Source organism: Diabrotica undecimpunctata, chromosome 3, assembly GCF_040954645.1.
Source record: "Diabrotica undecimpunctata isolate CICGRU chromosome 3, icDiaUnde3, whole genome shotgun sequence".
Taxonomy (NCBI): domain Eukaryota; kingdom Metazoa; phylum Arthropoda; class Insecta; order Coleoptera; family Chrysomelidae; genus Diabrotica; species Diabrotica undecimpunctata.
In genome coordinates, this window is record NC_092805.1 from 42,333,238 (window position 1) to 42,344,308 (window position 11,071).

Genomic DNA, 11,071 nt, shown 5'->3' on the forward strand with positions numbered 1-11,071 from the left:
TCTTTTATTTGTTTTATTATGAATACTGCATCTGTTATAGATCGTCCTCTTGTAAAACCTTGTTGTTCTTCAGCATTAGTGATTTGCGTTTCCAATTTGTTCTTAAGAATACTCGTAAAAAGTTTCATCGTTGTATTTAAGAGGGTTATTCCTCTGTAGTTTTGTGGGCGAGTCCTTTGTCCTTTTTTGTAAAGCTTAAAATCAAGCGTCTTATTGATTATTTATCAATTGTATCCCAAACTTTTCTCACTAAATATCGTCAAAAGATGGGTGGCTGTCGACTCTGGAGTGGGCGATCAGTAATAAAACATACATTTTCTATGGGATTTAGATCAGGATTGCAGGGTGGCCAGTTCATAATTTGTATAAGTTTGTAAGGAGCAAAGGAAACTACAGGGTAAGACAAAATGTCTATATTTTACTTTCATCCACTATCTTTCACTTGTTAAGGAACCTCTTCGTAATGCAACAAGGTTTGTTCCCACTTCAAGAGATATTTGTCCGCTCTGTATGATGGATAGAGCTGGCAAGATATTATAACGAATAGTCCATGAAAGAATCTAAGCAGCCGTTGAACCGCTGATCAATAGCAATAAGAATGGTTTTCTTTTAAATGGCATTATGCGAGCTTTAACTGAAATGAGGGTACCGGTATATCTAAGGAGAATAGTGACTAGCTACTTCACTGATCGGCTTTTGAAGTATGACACAAAGTCTGACCCGAAGAAATATAAAATCACTGGAAGAGTACCACAAGGCTCTGTGCTAGGCACTCTCTTGTGGAATATTATGTCTGATGTGTTGCTAAAGCTAGAATGACCAAAAGATGCTAGGCTCGTGCCATACGCCGATGACATGGCTGTGGTGAATGTTGCAAATCACCTTGAAGAAATAAATATCACGTTCGACATCATCTTGGAGACAATCTGCCAGTGAACAAACACAGTTAATTTAAAATTAGCGAAGCACAAAACTAAGGCGGTACTTATTACTAGTCAAAAAAGGTAGAAATCGTTAATAAGAGCAAGGCAAAACAGCATTCGTCGACGAAGGTGGACGCAATGTCTTCTACCACAGGTGAATGTTTGGCTGAATCGCAAACATGACTGGGTTAACTATTATCTGATGCAGTTGCTCTTAGGACATGGCTGCTTTTGAGCATATCTTTATCGCTTTAAACATGACGATTCTCCAGAGTGTCCATTCTGCCTTGGGGTCAGTGTAGACGCGAAGCACGTGTTCTTCGTATGTCCTGGTTTTAATTTGCTAGGGAATTCTCTGGAAACAGTTATCGAACAGAAAATTCTACCAGAGACCATAGTAGGAGAAATGCTTTCATCCAAGGCAACTTGGGATGCTTTCGGAATAAAATTCCTCCAGGATCTTCGTGCATTCAAAGAAGATGAGCTGAATATAGAGACGGTTAGAAGGAGAGGCAGAAAAAAAGAAAATGGATTTTAGTTGATATTGTAATATGCGAGTCCGACATACCAGGCAGTACATCTAGTCCTGATTATATGATAACGTATGTTCTGTGTACATAAAAAAATGCACATACGCATACACACACCCACACATAGAGACAATATTAATACTCCCGGCTTCGTTAAGATGTATGGACTCATAACCCCTTGAAGAGTTGTTGCAAACCCATAGATCTAGTAGATTGCAAAATTTTGTTGTCATGTATATACTTATTGTTTATATTAAGTTCTAGATAAATCTAGATCATTGATATTGGTTATTTTGAAATTCTGTGTTTGATGTTTAAATTATTTCTTTGAAATATTTATAATTATATGACTCTGGCCTTTGATATCAACTGTTAGAGTAGGTATTCTCAACAAGCTGAATTTTACCAAAATTATTAATTTTGGGACTCCAAAAAAAAATCCAAAAAAGTTTATTACTTTTACCTCCGGGCTTCCTTCTAAAACTCCCCTCGCAGAGGGGTAAAAACGCAAAAAAATCGATTTACCAAGAATCTGTACACCGTAGAAAAAAATGTTTTAAATAAAAAATTGAGCTGAAACAATTTTAAATAAAAATGTTAATTAGTATTTTTTGTGTAGAATGAAATGAAACAAAGCTTGAAGCAACCGTTGATTTTGCATGTAAGTTACGCGCGCGAAATCAATGTTATCTTTAGCACCAGAGTTTATTATGGTTGCAAACTCATTAACATTTAGTATATTGGGAACAACTTTAGTTTGACGATTTTCTACTGTCTTTCATTTTATGTTATTATTACTTAACTATTTTTTGTTTTGTTTTTATTAAAAAAAAAGTTATTATTGGCCACCCTAGAGAGTAACGTATCTTCATGTTTAATTAACATCAATATTGTTTACAATTGAAAAAGTTAGAAAATCGGGTTTATAAACGAAATAGTAATTAAAACAAACTAATAACCAAAAAACCACTCATTTACATACTAACTCAAGACACGAAAACATAATTTTTATCCCCTATGATTATACACAGCAATATAAGCGATCCTTTGCATACAATATAGCCAATGTTATTAATAACGATACTGCTGCTAATAATTTTTTTGAAACAAATTAAAAAAAAATTCTTGATAAAATAATAAATATTGCATAGGTAGAGTTTGATGACATCTGATAAAAGTTGAATTTACATTCAGAGTGCGTATTGTTTTACATTATAGATTTCATTATGATATAGTTCCTATATTTATTTAATCTGTCTCTATTTAAATTTATTTTGTTATAAATGGCAGTAGGGTTGTAATTTTAGATATTTTTTATTTGTTATTAATTTTGCCAGTTTATCTGAACAGGCAGAACATATCTATGCCCCGCATTGTACATTTTTTGAACTGAAACTCGCCTGGAGCTTTTTTTCAGATATTAGCTTATAGAATTACTAATATATCATGTATAAAAACCTTTGTTCATATTAATATTAACAATACCTGAATACATAAAAACAAAAACGTCCCGTTTATTCAGGCTGCAAATAAAATAATAAATTGGTAAAAACAATAAATATGAACATTTACGGAAGGTGCTGTACAGTAAATTAAAGTCTGATGTAGAAAATAAATTATAAGGGAATATACATAAATATAAAATAAGTCATACTAAAACAAGAAGAATAGAAAAATAAAACAATTTAGTCATACTAACTAAATACTACAATAATACTCTTTACTCTCTCTTTATCATTGAAGGTCGCGAATGTCATTAGAGATCTTTATAACTAAAAATCTCCAGGACAAACAACTTCTGGTTAAATAAACTTTCTCAAATGACATTCGTATGCACTTTGGACTAAACAATTCGTAATATAGTCAAACAAAAATTCAGCCAGGAACACCCAATAAGCAAAATGGCAAACAATCATCTTAATAGTAAGAATTTGTTTAAGGCGCTACATACGTACTCAATTTCCGCGTTTTATTATTGAATTGTTACTGTTAAGTGGACTAAAATGGATATAGAAAATATTTAGCAATAATCTTAATAGTTAAAGATTACCGGACAACTATGTTCTCATCAGCCAAGACGTTGTATTCGTATTTAGTAATGCTAACTTAATAATAAACTTCATTGTTCTAGAAGCTAATTGGGACTGTAATAGAGGTTTTTGCTTTATTTCTTTTAACAATTTTATCGTTGAATTCCTGTTTGTTAACACTTATTTCTCTTTCAATAATAAATTCTATAAAGAAGCTTTCGGTACCCCTATTATATAGGAGCAAAGATATCTCCTATTATTGCTGCTTATGTTATGAACTATCTGTTAGATACTGTCATTCCTATCTGCTAATTTAACATTGATAACATCATCTTGGCTGTATAATCTAATAAAAATAATGAGTTACTAAACACCTTTAACAGTTTCATCCTAGAAATCCAATTTACTATAGAGAAAGAGGATATTAACTTTTCAGTATGCTTTCTACATATTAGCATGATAAGGAATGCAAATATTATTATTCAAATTTTAGGGAGGTATTTAAACCATCATCCATATCACAAACACTCCACCAAAGTCAACTTAGTCAAACTAATGAAAAGCAGAATCATCAAGTTATCTGATCCTTTATTTCATAACAAAAACTTTGAAAAATTTATTACTTATCACCAATTCTTATTATCTTAAGATGATAGAAATAAGAAGAAGACTAAACACCTTCCACCACAACTAACACTATTAGTTGTAACTTTAAATACATATTACTTATTACTTTATATTAAAGATATAACTTGGGTTGACTAGGAATGACTAGGATACTGAAAAATTTATTAAATAAGACAGTAATAAGGATAACTGTTTTAAAATCCATGTGGCACACAGAGTAGCTTAAAGAATTACCAACCTTGTTGCAACCTTGTAACAACCAACAAAAAAATTAAGTATTTTCACAACTAGTCATAACAGATAGCGTAATAGTAGTGATAGATGGCTTTACAGAAACACTGTGACAGATCATTTTAAGTGCGACCGTCTGGCAAGTGATATCTTATTTGAAAATTAGTAAACATATCTATTCAATCATACTAATTTTGTTTTACTTTAAGCTGATTTTAATGAATATATTAAATAAATACTAAAATTCTAGTTTCGCATTTAATTAATAAAGATTCTAACGTCCCCCTCCAGTTATTGTTCAAAAAAGTTTACGTTTTTTAATTTTCTAGTTGTGCTTACTTTGCTTAGTTTTTTCAAAAGTTTTATACCTACCTTAAATATTCTGTTTATTGTTTAACGAGATGTTTAGAGAGTGGTGCGTACTGTAGTCGACAAAGCAGCAGCTATCCTAATAATTCGTGAATGTAGAAACACGGGACTTCTTTTTAATGACAGGTACCCCAAACGCCCTATATCGAGGGCTTATTTGAGAAAGCTCCTTCGAAAGTTTGAAGGAAGAGGTAGTCTTCAAGATGCCAAACAATTGGATCGACCAACAATAATTAGTGATAAAAAAAATTTACATAATTGCAGAAACGTTAGTAAACCCTACGTCTTCTACAGCACAAGTTGAGTCTATCTGTGGAATCAGTCAAAGAACAGTACACCGAATGTTGGCTAAAACAAATTTCATCCATACAAATTAAAAATTGTGCAGCAACTTTTATATGATGACCTTGACCAAAGACTAGAATTTAGTGAAAATATGTCTAATCAAAATAACCAACAGCCAGATTACATAAAACAATTTGTTTTAGTAACAAAAGTACTTTTTTCTCAATGAAAATGTTAACACACACTGTGAGGTATTAAATAAAAACGTTCTCAATTTTTAGAAAAAGTAAATGTTTGCGCAGGTTTATTGGGAAACCACATAGTGTGGCCTGATGTTCTCAGTGATAACTTAACCGTTAAATATACCTAGAGATGTAACAAAACGCAATTAAGTCGTAAATTTTTGAAATTCTGTAAAATAATCTAGATGAATTCTGCAACTTGGAAATAACGTTTCAGCGGGATGTTGCTCCTGTACAATATTAAGGTGCAGTAAGACTTTACCTAAAAGAGAAATATCGTGGTAAATGGATTGGATGACTAGATTTGATAGAATGGCCAACTCGGTCACCAGACCTCACACCATTAATTTTTTTTCTGTGGGGGTACTTAAAATCAACGTAAAAGGTTTACTTTAGAACCCCCGACACTATGGACATTTTGAAACAACGAATTGTTAAAGAATGTAGAGCAGTTTAACACCCCAATACATTTGTACGAATACGACAAGAGTTTAGCAATAGGATGCATTACTGTCAGAAACTAGATGGAGCACATTTTGAACACGTAATATAAAAGCTGGTTTTTAAACCTGTATTAATTAAATGCGAAACTACAAGTAGTTTCGCATTCGCGTTTTAGTATATTTATTAAGTTATTCATCAAACTCAGCTTAAACTCAAACAAAATTAGTATGATTAAATATAGTCCAGTCGTCAGAGATTTGACCTCAATAAATCATACGAACAAGCTGAATTTTACTAAAAGTGTCAATTATGGGACCCCCAACAATATTCTAAAAAGTTTACCACTTTTACCCCTCGGCTTCTCCCTAAACAGCTCCTTCGTAGGGAGAAAACGGAAAAAATCTATTTCAAAAATCTGTACGCATTAGGAAAAAATATTCTAAATGAAAAAGGTAGCTAAGATAATTTTTAACAAAAATATATAGTTGCACTTTTTGTGTAGAATAAACCGTTCTTTCAAAAACAACGCTTTAAGCGACCGGTGATTTTGAATGTCGGTGGTTACGAGCGGGAAACCAATTTGAAATAAAATTTGTAAACTCGACGGTAAAACTTCCATATCTTTTGATCAAAGTATCATATTGACAAAAATCAAAATAAATTTTAAAGGTGAAAATTTCAGCTTTCGTAAGACATTTTTGTATTTTGCCGCAAATAAAGTCGGTTTTTATAACGGTGTTAATTATTGTCACTTTCATTAACCAGTCGTAATGGAATTTCCATTGCTAGAGCCAAATCTTCAAATATTATAACACAAAATTTCGCTTTTAGTGTTAGGTTATTTTTGAAACATTTGAAATATGTCTAGAAAACAAAGAATTTAAACTGTTAAACTACAAACGATCACACGTCATACGAAATGATTAGTATTTATTAATAAAGATTTCATAGTAACCGGTCAATGAAAGCAATTAATTTTATTATTCTCATAAGAATCATAAAAAATGGCAAAAATCTCGCAATAATTATTAATTGTACACCTTTATAAAAACTGACATTCGCCAAAACACAAAAATTCCATACGAAAGCTGCACTCTTTACCTTTAAAACGCATTTTAATTTTTTTCGATGAAACACTGCTCAAAAGATAACAAATTTTTACCGTCGAGTTGATACACATTTTATTTAAATATGATTTCGCGTGCGTAACTGACATTCAAAATCACCGGTCGCTTCAAGCTCTGTCTCTAAAAGAATGGTTTATGCTACGCAAAAGGTGGTAAGTAACATTTTTATTTAAAATTATATCAGCTACATTTTTTATTTAAAACATTTTTTTTTGTACAGCGTACAGATTTTTGATTAATAGATTTTTTCTGTTTTTCCATCACTAAAAGTTGGCTTTTTAGAAATAAGCCGGGGAATAAAAGTAGCAAACTTTTTTGCATCTTTTTTGGGGTCCCGAAATTGACATTCTTAGCAAAATTCAGCTTGTTCGTGTAATTTTTAGAGGTTCAGTGGTATTTTCGTCTCTGACGACTGAAGTAATAGGTATTTTTAATACCTTTCAAACGAGATATCACTTGCCATAAGGTCCCATTTAAAATTATCGGTTACAGTGGCCCTGTAACGTCGTCTATGACTACTTCATCACCTGTTATAACTGGTTGGTAAGCCTACGTTTGTTTCCTCCCTCCAAATTTTACTGCTATACGTATAACCGTTCAAAAGATACGAGGTGGGAGCGGACACTCGTTTTATCTAGGAATTTACACGCCTCTCCGGTAGGAATCTGTGGAGGAGTATTACCGAGACGCGAGCCATTACCTCTTTACTAGTCTCTGTTTTTTAACCAGGAGGAGTAAACTAAAAAGACAGATTCACACCCAAGAAAGTTACTAGAAAAGTCACCAAATACATCTTCTTTTTTGGTTGCTTATCTCGGCCTTGCGGTAATCCAGTAATCAGTATTGGACAACCTCATACGTCGATTCTAACCTAATTTTGTTTGTTTATGTTTGAATAATAATTTTTTCCAATTCACTTCCAATATATTATTTAGTTTTTCTAATTACAATAAAAAAATGTTAGACTGTTATGAAGAAGTTGAAGAATTTTTAGAGTTTATTTAGATATTTATTTATCACATTGTAGAAGAAAATCGTCTGGAACTTATATGAAAGCCATATAGGTATTCGTGATAAAATTAAATCTAAAATCCAATCGAATTTTACAATATTTCTTCAGCGCATTCACTTAAACAACAAATATTGTATTATACTTTATAAAAATATAAGCAGTTTCTATGGGATTGCCCATTTTTCAAATGTACAGGTATAGACTTATTTTCATTATTCAGGCTCCATTAAATGAATTGTAGCTCTTTCTGGTCATAGAAGGGAGATTATGGGTATTGTTGTTGAACTTAAAAACTTTCTCTCTTATACACTGATTATAATACAATGCATAGAAGCCATCCCCCACTGGCATGTTCAGAATCAGTACACTAGATGTATATATGTATATTTTTAGGTAATGATCAAGAAAATAGTGCACATATAAGAACAAGAAATATTGTATTGTAGAAAAGCTATTTTGGAACCTGAAAAAGACAGTTTCCTTATTTTCAACAAGTTCTACAATCCAAATTAAATACATTTCTTGCAATAATATGTGCTACAGCATTACCTTACAATCTGGGTTTAAGGGAAAATAATGATGGTGATGATGATTTTGTAGAAAATGTTGATGTGTTGGTAAATAGAAATGTTAATGATGTGGAACAATGGTTAAATTCTAGGAGACATTTTATTCAACAATTTTTTTGCATGAGAATGATAATACTATTGAATATCATACTAAATGTTTTTTTTTTCTATTATTTCTCAAAATGTGATCATAATCATTGGTGTGACAACCTTTTTTGTTTGGGTTTTGATCTTTTCAGGAATACTTATTTCTCCATTCCAATCTATTTAAATGACTTATTCTAAGTATTTGTTCCTTACCTATATCTAATCTTTGGTCTTCCTCGTGTTATATGTCCATCTGACATTTGCTTATTTTGGAAAGTATTTCATCTTCTTTCATCTTTCCTCGTATTATGTGGTCCTATTTTGATGAATGTTAATTTAACCCATTATGACTGTATGTATTAAAGAAACTAATATATGTTTATTAAAAATGTATAATAATAGACAAATTAACAATTTTTTAATCTAAAAATCTATTAACTAACAACAAACATGTGTTACATAAATGTAATGCTAGGTCATTATAGTATTGTAGCTAAAATCAAATAAATTCTTAAGAAACACAACGAAATTTGTATTAAAACTAGAATGTCTTCATATGAAAAATATAATTATTGCAGTCAATACACATGCGGACATCACATTTGTTACACATTGTTCGAGTACTACTGCTACACCCCTATCCTTCACAGCAACATCTTTTGTTGTTAGATATAGTTATTAAAAGGTGATTGTTTCCATCGCACCTTAGATTGTCTGATATTCTATTAAGCGAAACACTAAATTTCAAAGAACTGGGTCTTCCACCATGCATTTGTATATTTGTTAAGATATGACTAAGCAATACATCTTCTGAAATCTAATTGGGAAATCTTGGTGTAGTAGTACTTGCAGAGTATCCATCTGTTATTAATACTTGCATCAATGAGCCATGTGAAGATATACCACCACCACTTCTTTGAACGGATTCCAATTCTGTATGTAGATATGTTTTGGTCCATCAAATCGATTCCTCCCATATTATTAATATTTGGCAATGATTTTAGGTCTTGGAATTTGTACATATTTTTTTTCTTATTTACTATATATGACCACAGTTTCCACAGGAGTAGCACCATAAATTATAGATGCAGCAGCCAAAATGTTATTGTCTACTCACTTTATGAAATGTCATGATCCACATACCAAATTTGTCAATTCTTTTTTTTTTCAGTAATGAACAAGTTTTAGGAATTGTGTCACCCCTAAAGGTTCCTGTAATATATTCTTTTAATTTCAATCGAGAGAGAGCAGCATAAAGTCCTACGATTTATCTCATTTAAGAATCTCCATACAGTTAATCAAATCAATCACCCTAACATTGAAAATTCTCTCAACATCGTAACTTTTCGGGTCAGACGCATGCACAAAGATCTAACTATGCTGTATAGTCTATTGCACTCCCATAGTTTCAGTCCACAACTGTTAGGAAAAATTAACCTTCATGTGCTTCTAGACAAACCAGGCTATTAACCTAATTACACATCATCGAACTAACTATGGATATAATTCTTATCTATCTAGGTCTGGCTAGGTTTGCAAATTAATAAGTATACAGATAGTTTGGATTGCTTTGAAAAGCAAAGTACCTACTTTTAAAGTGCAGTTAATATCTTGCCTGTGATTATTTGATGCCACTAGCTGTGTAAATTATTTTAATTGATTTTAAATTATTGTGACCTAGTTTTAGTTTTTTTGTGTTTATTTTTTGTCTATGTTAGTTTTAATTTTAATTTTATGCTATGTATGTGAGTAATTAGGATTTTATATTTTTGTATTATACGATTGTATTTAAATTGGGCAATTTCTCGTAGACAAATCAATAAATTAATTAATTTCAAAAAGTTAACTATGTTTACATTAGTGAAAAGTTGAAAAACAACACATACTTCAAAGAGCCTAACGTTACATATAAGTAAATTTACAGTTATTCCAAGCTGTTTTTATCAAACATAGACAAAGTAACTAACTATTTTCACAGACAACAACAAAAAAGCACTATTTAACAGTATTTTTGTAAAAATATGCGTTTTACTCTAAAAATAAGGTTTTTGCAGCACTTACTCGAAACAAATGTTATGCTCTATGATACTTTCTAAATTATATTTAGTTTAGACTGCAGTTACTCACTAACTAAAACAACTATCAGTATGACTTTCCACGGAAGGCTTCCTTATGTTTGTTTTGAATGCTTTATACCGTCATCTATGTGATTGTAGTCAAAATGAAACTTTATGTAAAGCCGACTAAATACATCTGCAAGTGTTACATAAAATTAACACTAGGTCATAATGGGTCATATATTCTTCTCCATCTGCCTTTTTTATTTTTCTCCTTTGTATATATGTCAAGATTGTTCTGCCTAAAGTAGCCAATTCGCTGTCTTCACTTTGAGTAAGTAACCAGATTTCAGATCCATATGTAAATACTGGATGTATTAAGGTTTTGTGCAATTGGAATTTACTTTTTTTTGTAATATCTTATCTTGGTTGTTTAATTGAGCCCTGAATGATTGGTGATGATGAATTGGGTATGAATGGTTGGTCTTGCTATGTTAGATGCTATTTAGCCAGATTCCAGTGTATTGTTTATTTTATC

At 31.4% G+C, this 11,071-nt stretch overlaps 1 protein-coding gene across 4 annotated transcripts in view; it reads left to right on the plus strand.

Moving 5' to 3' along the window:
* Positions 1–11,071, plus strand: part of Elk (Eag-like K[+] channel) — a 1,090,653-nt gene that overhangs the window by 967,283 nt on the left and 112,299 nt on the right. The window lies entirely within an intron of this gene.